Below are 12,131 nucleotides of genomic sequence, written 5' to 3'. Positions count from 1 at the left end.
GCGCAGTTGTACAACGAGCCTCGAACCACCGGAAGACAGGCAACTCGGTCGACAACCTGAAAGGCATCTCCAGAGACCCGCAGTGCCCGCCGTGGAGTCTCAGACATTTCGCCACAGCTCGTCCCGTCGTGGCTGAGGAATGTATGGGACGGAACGGAACGCAGCAGAAAGTGGAAACCCGGCCCCAGGCGCTAACGAGTCGCATTGTATGCAAATCCCATTGTCGGCGCGCCTCTAACTACCGCCCAACGACCTTCCCCCGGATTCGGCTTTATGTGTCAATTGGCCCGTCGTAAAAACAGACGGCCAGTTTCGCCACAGGCAGCACTAGGCTCGCAATGGTACTTAACCCAGAGATCTAGCGAGGACGTCGAGCGAGAGGGAAAAAGGCCACTCGTACTGCGTAATTCTTGTTCATTTAAGAGTTGTACAAGGGAATGAGACTCGCTTCACTGAGTGTGTGTGTGTGTGTGTGTGAACAGGTCCTCAAACGTGTGCCTAGAACTCACTCATAAGTTATTTGTCGTTATGGTCTTTAGTCCCTGTTTGCTGTAGTTCTCTCCGGTAGTCTATCCTGTCCGAGTGTCTCCATTTCTGCATAACTTCGGCAACCATTATCCATTTACTCCTGCTTAGTTTTGCTATTTGGGGAGCAAAATAACTGATGATGGTCGAAGTAGAGAGGATATAAAATGTAGACTGGCAATGGCAAGGAAAGCGCTTCTGAAGAAGAGAAATTTGTTAACATCGAGTATAGATTTAAGTGTCAGGAAGTCGTTTCTGAAAGTATTTGCATGGAGTGTAGCCATATATGGAAGTGAAACATGGACGATAAATAGTTTGGACAAGAAGAAAATAGAAGCTTTCGAAATGTGGTGCTACAGAAGAATGCTGAAGATTAGATGGGTAGATCACATAACTAATGAGGAGGTATTGAATAGAATTGGGTAGAAGATGAGTTTGTGGCACAACTTGACTAGAAGAAAGGATCGGTTGGTAGGACATGTTCTGAGGCATCAGGGGATCACCAATTTAGTATTGAAGGGCAGCGTGGAGGGTAAAAAGCGTAGAGGGAGACCAAGAGATGAATACACTAAACAGATTCAGAAGGATGTAGGCTGCAGTACGTACTGGGAGATGAAGCAGCTTGCACAGGATAGAGTAGCATGGAGAGCTGCATCACACCAGTCTCAGGACTGAAGATCATCACAACATATAAAATTAATTGTTGGTAAGGCGGGTACCAGGTTGAGATTCATTGGGAGAGTCCTTAGAAAATGTAGTCCATCAACAAAGGAGGTGGCTTACAAAACACTCGTTCGACCTATACTTGAGTATTGCTCATCAGTGTGGGATCCGTACCAGGTCTGGTTGACGGAGGAGATAGAGAAGATCCAAAGAAAAGCGGCGCGTTTCGTCACAGGGTTATTTGGTAACCGTGATAGCGTTACGGAGATGTTTAACAAACTCAAGTGGCAGACTCTGCAAGAGAGGCGCTCTGCATCGCGGTGTAGCTTGCTCGCCAGGTTTCGAGAGGGTGCGTTTCTGGATGAGGTATCGAATATATTGCTTCCCCCTACTCATACCTCCCGAGGAGATCACGAATGTAAAATTAGAGAGATTAGAGCGCGCACGGAGGCTTTCAGACAGTCGTTCTTCCCGCGAACCATACGCGACTGGAACAGGAAAGGGAGGTAATGACAGTGGCACGTTAAGTGCCCTCCGCCACACACCGTTGGGTGGCTTGCGGAGTATAAATGTAGATGTAGATGAACAACAACAACAACAACAACAGTGCAGTCAAGCTTTGCTCTCCCTCCACAGTTTTTAATATCTACTGCTACAGATCACTAACAAACTGACGATTCCTCAATGTCTCCTATCAACTGACCACTTCGAAAAAATTCTTTTCTCCCGTGTTCCGTTAACTACCTCGTCATTATTATTCCACCTACTCACGTAATCTTTACCATTCTTCCGTAGCACCACATTTCAAAATTTCTGTTCTCTTCTTGTCTCAGCTGTTATCGTCCACGTTTCGCTTTCTTACAATGCTACGCTTCAGACAAATATTTCAGGAAAAACTTCCTAATTTTTAAAAAATCTATGTTCGATGTTAATAAATTTCTCGTTTTCAGAAACGCTTTTGTTGTTACTGCCATATATTTCATATCTTCTCTACTTGGGCTATCGTCATTTTGATGTCAGATTACCAACACTAATCCACTTATTTCCTATTCTAATTCCCTCACGGTCGCCTAATTTAGCTCGACATCATCTACTACACTTTTCTTTATTGATATCCGTATCATCTCTTTTCAAGACACTATCCATTCAGTTCAATTGAACTTCTAGGTCCTTTGCGGTATCTGGCAAAATTACAAAGTCATTCACAAACCTGAAAGTTGTCCGCCCCGGTAGCTTGGTGGATAGCCGGCACGGTAGCTCAGCGTATTCAGTCAGGGAGCTGATTGGCCTCTGTAATAAAAAAAAACAAAAAAAATTGAGTGAAAAGATCAGCAACGAACTTGCAAAGAAGGGTATAATGTTAAACAGACTACAACCTTGTATTCATTTACTTAAAGATTGCAAACGACGAGTGATATACGAAGGAAGTGCAAAACTCAAGAAGATATTCAATTAAAATCTAACTTGTATCTTCTAAAATAATGGTGCAGCTCTGAAAAGCGTTGCACATCACGAAGAAAAAAAAAGTACGTTTGTTGGTTGTATACTTTGATTGTTGGTTGTATATATACTTTGATCATTTTTGTTCCCTAAATCTTGAGCTGAAAGATGTAATTTATTGGGGAAATTTATTTTACTTGCGGTTTTGGATACTGCGATAAATTGAGATATAAATGGTAAAGATATAAATACATATTTCTGTGACACATACGAAGGTGGCAATACTTCTTTTTAAAATCTAGCTATTGTTACGTCTGACTTTCCTGCGTATTTGGAAAGTACAGGAACCTCACGTTTATCCATTCATCTGTCGTGCGACAAACTAATAGCTGCAATAGAAAAAGGATTGCAGACCGCAAATTTTACAAAGATAAAATACGAATCATAGATAGAATAAAATAGTTAGAAGAGATCACAAATTGTAAGAAGTAGTTACTGTTGGGGGGGGGGGGGCGAAAACTACAACATCGACGATTGCACTGCCCTTTTAACGGATTTCGAGAGCACACCGACGACAAATGTGCTCATACGGCGACAGCACTGGACGTAAGACCTTCTACGGGTATAAACAACTACAAGACCACGAACAGGAAAGAAACGGAATGCTCAGAGCGTCTAAAGTGATTTTTTATTGTATTTATTTATTTATTTAGATTTTGGGCAGCAAAGACCATACAGCCAACAATAGTTGCAAAAATGTCATAATAACGTAACTGGAATGTCCACAGTAGAACAATAAAGTAGTTCTATGTACAAACTTATAAGTTCTTAATGTAAATTAAAAACACTAAAAGACCAACACCCGACAGCCAGCAGTAGTTATGACGGCGCCAAGTTAACATTAGTGCATTTTTCACAATAGAATAATGATAAGAATATGAAATACTAACATCACTTCGTTATACAAATAAAAAAAGAAAACATGCAAAATTGCGACCCAGGTTTCGAATCAGACCGGTCCGACAGGAGAATGGCACGTCTCAGTTTTTAGAACCGGGCTGGTTCCAAGGGTGGACAAGATCTACACAACTTATAGGTCAAAGCTGGATCCCGACGTCTTTTAAATATTTCGCGAGCAAATAACACCTATACAACTCTTCAGGCTTTCCCGGCGATCTAATGACATCTTGGGTTGTCGGGTGTTCTGCCGGATATCAGCGTCGTACTTGCACGATATTTCGGTCACGTAGCTCGTAACCTTCATCAGGTGCGACCTGAGACTGCTCCTCGAGTGGACCTGGTCCAGTATTTATGCCTCATTTGGAATAAATACTGGACCAGGTCCACTCGAGGAGCAGTCTCAGGTCGCACCTGATGAAGGTTACGAGCTACGTGACCGAAATATCGTGCAAGTACGACGCTGATATCCGGCAGAACACCCGACAACCCAAGATGTCAATACCTACACTCCTGGAAATTGAAATAAGAACACCGTGAATTCATTGTCCCAGGAAGGGGAAACTTTATTGACACATTCCTGGGGTCAGATACATCACATGATCACACTGACAGAACCACAGGCACATAGACACAGGCAACAGAGCATGCACAATGTCGGCACTAGTACAGTGTATATCCACCTTTCGCAGCAATGCAGGCTGCTATTCTCCCATGGAGACGATCGTAGAGATGCTGGATGTAGTCCTGTGGAACGGCTTGCCATGCCATTTCCACCTGGCGCCTCAGTCTCCATTCGTCCCTCCATTCACGCCTGTCGCGACACCACTGGAGGCGGGCTGCACGATGTTGGGGCGTGAGCGGAAGACGGCCTAACGGTGTGCGGGACCGTAGCCCAGCTTCATGGAGACGGTTGCGAATGGTCCTCGCCGATACCCCAGGAGCAACAGTGTCCCTAATTTGCTGGGAAGTGGCGGTGCGGTCCCCTACGGCACTGCGTAGGATCCTACGGTCTTGGCGTGCATCCGTGCGTCGCTGGGGTCCGGTCCCAGGTCGACGGGCACGTGCACCTTCCGCCGACCACTGGCGACAACATCGATGTACTGTGGAGACCTCACGCCCCACGTGTTGAGCAATTCGGCGGTACGTCCACCCGGCCTCCCGCATGCCCACTATACGCCCTCGCTCAAAGTCCGTCAACTACACATACGGTTCACGTCCACGCTGTCGCGGCATGCTACCAGTGTTAAAGACTGCGATGGAACTCCGTATGCCACGGCAAACTGGCTGACACTGACGGCGGCGGTGCACAAATGCTGCGCAGCTAGCGCCATTCGACGGCCAACACCGCGGTTCCTGGTGTGTCCGCTGTGCCGTGCGTGTGATCATTGCTTGTACAGCCCTCTCGCAGTGTCCGGAGCATGTATGGTGGGTCTGACACACCGGTGTCAATGTGTTCTTTTTTCCATTTCCAGGAGTGTATATATGTCGAACCGGCGAAGTAAAGCAGCTGCACTTGTAGGGAAGGAGGCAGCCACTCGCCACTAGTTTCTTGTACAAGACAGCTAGTGGGGCAGAGTACTTGGTACACTCCAATATGATGTGGTTCAGACCTGCCATCGCAATTGTGTCCTGATCACAGTGTCCAGAAGCGATGATTTTCAATCGGTCTAGGTGGGCGGGACAACACCCGTGTCCCAGTCTTATGCGGATGAGAGAGGTCACGTGACGCCTTCTGAACTTCACCGAGGTGAACCACTGCCCAGAAGAGATGTTTGGTTGTTTGGCCGCCAGGTGGCCGCGCTTGTAATGCTGGGATGCTTGCTGTTCACAGTTCCAGTCGTGATAAGCAGCTTTCTTGACCGTGGTCTTGAAATCCGGATAAGGAGTTGGTGTTGGACGGGACTCTCCTTCCGTGATACTCCACTCAGCGAGGCGGTCAACAGTTTCATTATGGAGAATGCCTTGATGGCTTTTTATCCAAAGTAAGCTGACGCCAATGCCCAATGTTCGCTAGTTACTATGGCCTCCAAGACATATTTTTTAGTCTGTTTATTGAACGGTGGATGTAGTTTCTGCAACACACTTTGGGAGTCCGTGACCATCAATAGGAGCAGCAAAATCTGCGTGCCATAATAAACAGCCTCCCTCGCCTTACGTCAAAACTGCGACGCAGCCAGTAGAGGAAGGGAAGCCAACCACTAGAGTTGCTAAGGGCATTGTACTCGCTACGGGTATAATAAGCACCACATTGTATGTGGGGCCGCGCCTTCTGTAACACGGCGTCACGTGTGCAGAGGAGGCTTTCACCGCGTCCTGTGGGCGGCGGCGAAAGCGTCAGAGGGCGTCGCCAGCAACTATTGTTGACAAAACCACACTCGTCCATCCTCTAACATCGTTAGGAACTCTCGCCGGTTTATAGCATAATTGCTGCCACTGATTTACAGTGGCTGCGTCATGAGTGAATTTGGGTGTGGCTGTGCATTCTGGGCTTCTGGGCCCTAACTTACAATAATCGGCAAAAAGGAAAGCCCCATCGGCTCTTCCTGTGTTACTGGGATTGTTAATTAGTTTCAAACAAGGCGATAGAAGAATGGTGTGGAAATAGACTGTTAAGCTTTTGCGGATGGTATAGCCAGAAATGCAAAAGACAGCACAAATTAATGTACTGAAAGAAGTAGCATAATAAACTGTCTTGCAAATATCTTTTAAAAAAAATCGTATCAAATAACAATGCAACACAATTAAATTCCAGATGCGAAACAATAACATGTGTGGATAGCTTAAAATATCTGGGCCAGTGGAGTACAACCAGTGGACTGGGTATATAAGAAAGCAAAAGCCAGAATTAAGGAAATAGCCTTCCAAACAATAAGAATTGACAAAAAGTGCTTTTCCATAAATAGAAAATTTTATCATCACAACTCCGTCATAAAGCCAGTGTGTCTGTATACATCTGATTGTCTTATTCTGTCCGAGAGAGAGGGGACTAGAAAGAACAGAGCGGTCTAAGGCGCTACAGTCAAGGACTGTGCGGCTGATCCCGGAGGAGGTTCGAGTCCTCCCTCGGGCATGGGTGTGTGTGTTTGTCCTTAGGATAATTTAGGTTAAGTAGTGTGTAAGCGTAGGGACTGATGACCTTAGCAGTTAAGTCACATAAGATTTCAGACACATTTGAACATTTTTGGGACTAGAAAGAGAATAGAGCAACATTATACGCTGTACAATTGGCTGAGACTATAAAAACAGTATCCACAGAAACAACAAAAGTATTTCAAAATAGAAAAACAATTACGAACGTAATGCGCAAACGCAGAGTTCGGCTTTATGACATCGTAAGAAGAATGAAAGTTTCCAGATACACGAAACAGATTTTCAACCTCTTTGACTTGAAAAAGAAAACAAGAATACCGTGGTGCACGAATGTCAAAAAAGATCCAGAAGAGAAAGGTGTACCACAGGAAGATACGGAAAACCGATGAGAAACGAACAAATTGAGGTACAAGGTTAAACGAATGCAGTGCTAGACACAGCGAATAGACGAAAGACGTCTGACTTGTAAGGGAAGAGAAAAACTGAGAACAACAGTGTTATAATGGTTGTCGTGGTATTTAGATGACCGATTAACGAAATAAAAATAGTAAGTTCTTCTGGTGTAAGCGGATGCACATTATAACCTTCCAGACAGTAATGGTTTGACGGAAGAGGCACATCATGATGGTACGCACTCGAACCTGAAATTACGTTGAAGTTCAGCGATCCGAGAAAATTGTATACTGGTACTGGACACGACAAGAATACCAAGAAGATCTTACACAGAGAGCGCAATGTCTTTATTGGGACAGCTGTCCGTAATTCTGTTTGTCGTTGATTTAGTCACCAAATAATCTTGCAGCAACTGAGAAACTTCGCATTTAGACTCGGTCTTCGACTTGGATACAGACTGTTGATCATATGCGATAGAGGGCGCAAGATCCTCAGCACCGCCTTTGTTCTCCGTTTCCTCTAGTAACGGTGCCCGACATGGAAGCCACAGCGAGGAGCAAAAACGAGCGCGGCCTTGCCCAAGGCACGCAGGCAGTTCCTCTGCCTCCGCTGTTTAGCTCATCGCACCAGAAATGCCACAAACAATCCTTCTCGTACTGATGTTCACGTTATGTTATGCAATAAATTCCTTAAGCGTAGGAAATTGCACTGATGTTACCTTCGCGCGGAACTTACCATCTGCAGTTTATTTATTTTCTCTCTGTAATTATCCTACAATTATCGCCTCTTTAGTGACGTTAAAGCTTGATATGTTCCTTTCTTGTCTACAGCAAACGAAGTACGCTCCTATAGACCTGCATTGAAATCCGTCGAAGTGGCCCGAAGCGGATAATACGAGGGTCACTCCAAAAGAAATGCAGACTATTTTTTTTTTTTAAATCCATCTTTTATTCTACATATTTGAAAGTTTAACTGTGTGTAGATACATCCTTTAGGAACAATATTTTCATTTCTCCACATAATTTCCATCCCTCTCGACTGCCTTACGCCACTTGGAACCAGCGCCTGTATACCAGCACGACAAAATTCTGGACCAACCTGTTGGAGACACTACATGGCAGCGTGCACAAGGGAGTCATCATTTTCAAACCTTGTTCCACGAAGAGGGTGTATCAGTTTCCCAAAGAGATGATAGTCACATGGAGCCAGGTCAGGACTGTAAGGCGGGTGTTTCAGTGTCGTCCGAGTTTTGTGATCGCTTCCACGGTTTTTTGACTGACATGTGGCCGTGCATTGTCGTGCAACAGCAAAACATCCTGCTTTTGCCGATGTGGTCGAACACGACTCAGTCGAGCTTGAAGTTTCTACAGTGTCGTCAATATGCATCAGAATTTATGGTGGTTCCATTTGGCATGATGTCCACAAGCAAGAGTCCTTCGGAATCGAAAAACACCATAGCCGTAACTTTTCCTGTGGAAGGTGTGGTTTTGAATTTTTTTTCTTGGGTGAATTTCCATGATGCCACTCCATTGATTCGTCTCTGGTGAAGAAAGATGGACCCATGTTTCATCACCTGTTACAATTCTTCCAAGAAATTCATCTCCACCATTCTCGTACTGTTCCAAAAGTTTGCTGCATGCCGTTTTTCTTGTTTCTTTGTGAGCCCACGTGGTATAAACCTTTTTTGACGCCAACACTTTCAGTATTCTGCAAACACTTCCTTCCCTTATCCAAGCGTAGCGTGACAATTCGTTCACTGTGATACGTCTGTTAGCAGTCACCATTTCGTTAACTCTCTGCACATTGTCTGGAGTGTGTGCAGTAAGAGGCCTGCCGCTGCGAGGACAATCCTCAATATTGCCGTGCCCACTTTCATCACGTAACCTGCTTGCCCACCGATTAACTCCACTGCGATCGACAGCAGCATCTCCATACACCTTTTTCAACCTCTTGTCGATGTTTCCCACTGTCTCGTTTTCACAGCACATGAATTCTATGACAGCACGTTGCTTCTGACGAACGTCAAGTGTGGCAGCCATCTTGAACACATGCTGTGACGGCGCCACTCACGGGAACAGGTTGAACTAAGTTTGAAAACAAGCCGGAAGGATGTATTTACAAACTGTAAAACTTTCACACATGCAGAATGAAAACGGTATTTTTACAAAAATAGTGTGCATTTCTTTTGGCGTGACCCTCGTACGTACGCGGAAACCTCTCGCACGTCAAGAGTACCACGAGTCTGAACACTCACAAGGGAACCTCCCCATCGCACCCCCCTCAGATTTAGTTATAAGCTGGCACAGTGGATAGGCCTTGAAAAACTGAACACAGATCAATCGAGAAAACAGGATGAAGTTGTGTGGAACTATGAAAAAAATAAGCAAAATATACAAACTAAGTGGTCCATGCGTAAGATAGGCAACATCAGGGATAGTGTGTGCTTAGGAGCGCCATGGTCCCGTGGTTAGCATGAGCAGCTGCTGCGGAAGGAGGGGTCCTTGGTTCAAGTCTTCTCTCGAGTGAAAAGTTTAACTTTTTATTTTCAGACAATTATCAAAGCTCAAGCACTCACACATAATCAACTTCGCTCTCTAAAATTCCAGGACACGTTCGGATTTGCTTGGACATATGCAGGATTTGACGGTCTACACACGGAAAAATTTGAAAACGTTAAAAACATATGTTTTGACAGAGCACAGGGAAAACTGTGCGACTGTGAAAATGTTGCATTCATTTGTTGCAGTTTATGTAACAAAATCTTATGTTTTCATAACTTTTTTGGGAGTGATTATCACATCCACAAGAAAACCTAAATCGGGCAAGGTAGAAGAATCTTTTTACCCATTCGCCAAGTGTACTAGTTAGGTGGGTCGACAACATATTCCTGTCATGTGACGCACATGCCGTCACCAGTGACGTATAGAATTTATCGGACGTGTTTTGCTGTGGAGAAATCGGTTGACCTATGACCTTGCGATCAAATGTTTTCGGTTCCCACTGGAGAGGCACGTCCTTTCGTCTACTAATCGCACGGTTTTGCGGTGCGGTCGCAAAACAGAGACACTAAACTTATTACAGTGAACAGAGACGTCAATGAACGAACGGACAGATCACAACTTTGCAAAAATAAAGAAAGTAAACTTTTCACTCGAGAGAAGACTTGAACCAAGGACGTCTCGTTCCGCAGCTGCTCACGCTAACCACGGGACCACGGCGCTCCTAAACTCACACTATCCTTTGTGTTGCTTATCTTACACATGGACTACTTAGTTTGTATATTTTACTTATTTTTTTCATAGTTCCACACAACTTCTTCCTGTTTTCTCGATTGATCTGTGTTCAGTTTTTCAAGGCCTATCCACTGTGCCAACTTACAAATAAATCTGAGTGGGGTGCAATGGGGAGGTTCCCTTGTCAGAACCGCCTTCTTCAGTGGATCGGAACCGTAATTATGAACCTTGTTGGAAGATTCTGTTAAGTAATGTTGTTGTTGTTGTGGTCTTCAGTCCTGAGACTGGTTTGATGCAGCTCTCCATGCTACTCTATCCTGTGCAAGCTTCTTCATCTCCCAGTACCTACTGCAACCTACATCCTTCTGAATCTGCTTAGTGTATTGATCTCTTGGTCTCCCTCTACGATTTTTACCCTCCACGCTGCCCTCCAATGCTAAATTTGTGATCCCTTGATGCCTCAAAACATGTCCTACCAACCGATCCCTTCTTCTAGTCAAGTTGTGCCACAAACTTCTCTTCTTCCCAATCCTATTCAATACCTCCTCATTAGTTATGTGATCTACCCACCTTATCTTCAGCATTCTTCTGTAGCACCACATTTCAAAAGCTTATATTCTCTTCTTGTCCAAACTGGTTGTCGTCCATGTTTCACTTCCATACATGGCTACACTCCATACAAATACTTTCAGAAACGACTTCCTGACACTTAAATCTATACTCGATGTTAACAAATTTCTCTTCTTCAGAAACGCTTTCCTTGCCATTGCCAGTCTACATTTTATATCCTCTCTACTTCGACCATCATCAGTTATTTTACTCCCTAAATAGCAAAACTCCTTTACTACTTTAAGTGTCTCATTTCCTAATCTAATCCCCTCAGCATCACTCGATTTAATTTGACTACATTCCATTATCCTCGTTTTGCTTTTGTTGATGTTCATCTTATATCCTCCTTTCAAGACAGTGTCCATTCAGCTGTTTCCTTTTATGTTTCAAAACTTCATTCAAATCGGCACTGCCACCTTACGTAAGTGGAGAGGAGGAATTCCGGTGCGGCACACGTTTTCACTCGGCGCCGCTGATTCCATACAAAATACCGATCCAGCTCACATCACGTGTTCCTTCCTCCCCCTTCCAACTTCAATTTACATAATATGTATCATACCTGCTCATTCCACGCGATGTCTGTTCTTTTGGACATGTTCGAAAGAACAAACATCACGCATTCGTGTAACTGAGTCGCCTCGATGGGCAATGGATGCACCACCTCCAGTGCGAATGCACGGTCACGTTCGACCTTCTGCGGGGATCTCAAAGCACCGGCCATGCAGGACATGGATGCGACAGTCGATAAGTGGCGCTAGTTGGGAGTGTGGGACGGATGGGGACCGTGCCCAGACAGTCCGCGATAAACACTGTGTCTCGAGGCCGCAGTGGATAACGCAACTGCCCAGTAAGCAGGAGATCCCACGTTCGAATCCCGGTCCGACACACATTACCACTCGGCGCCGCAGATTTCGCACAAAGTTCCAATGCAAGTGACATCATGTTCCTTCCCTTTCCTTTCCTTTCTCTCTCCTGCACCATCAATTTACATAATACAGCGTCACAACGGTGTGGTGACTGTTCTTTTGGCATTCCATTAGCCATCTCAGATTTCAGTGATGGATCAAACGCAAATTTCTTTACTGTGTGCTGCCTTCGGCAAGACCCTTTGTTCAACTGTTTATTTATCAAGCATTATTAATCATTTTTGATATTCAACTTTAACGTTTCAACTTGGCAATGGATATCCAGGAATCATAGCCGAGTCGATATGTCGTT

At 44.8% G+C, this 12,131-nt stretch overlaps 1 protein-coding gene across 1 annotated transcript in view; it reads right to left on the bottom strand.

Moving 5' to 3' along the window:
* LOC126483650 (mucin-5AC-like) overlaps nt 1-12,131 on the bottom strand; it is a 223,299-nt gene that overhangs the window by 166,360 nt on the left and 44,808 nt on the right. The window contains exon 2 of the mRNA XM_050106710.1: nt 2,399-2,478. The gene's annotated coding sequence lies outside the window, so the exon portion shown is untranslated. The remainder of the gene's footprint in view (nt 1-2,398; nt 2,479-12,131) is intronic.

Source organism: Schistocerca serialis, chromosome 6 (assembly GCF_023864345.2).
Source record: "Schistocerca serialis cubense isolate TAMUIC-IGC-003099 chromosome 6, iqSchSeri2.2, whole genome shotgun sequence".
Lineage (NCBI taxonomy): Eukaryota > Metazoa > Arthropoda > Insecta > Orthoptera > Acrididae > Schistocerca > Schistocerca serialis.
The sequence above is the reverse complement of the archived record's forward strand: the minus strand, read 5'-3'. Positions and strand labels throughout refer to the sequence as shown.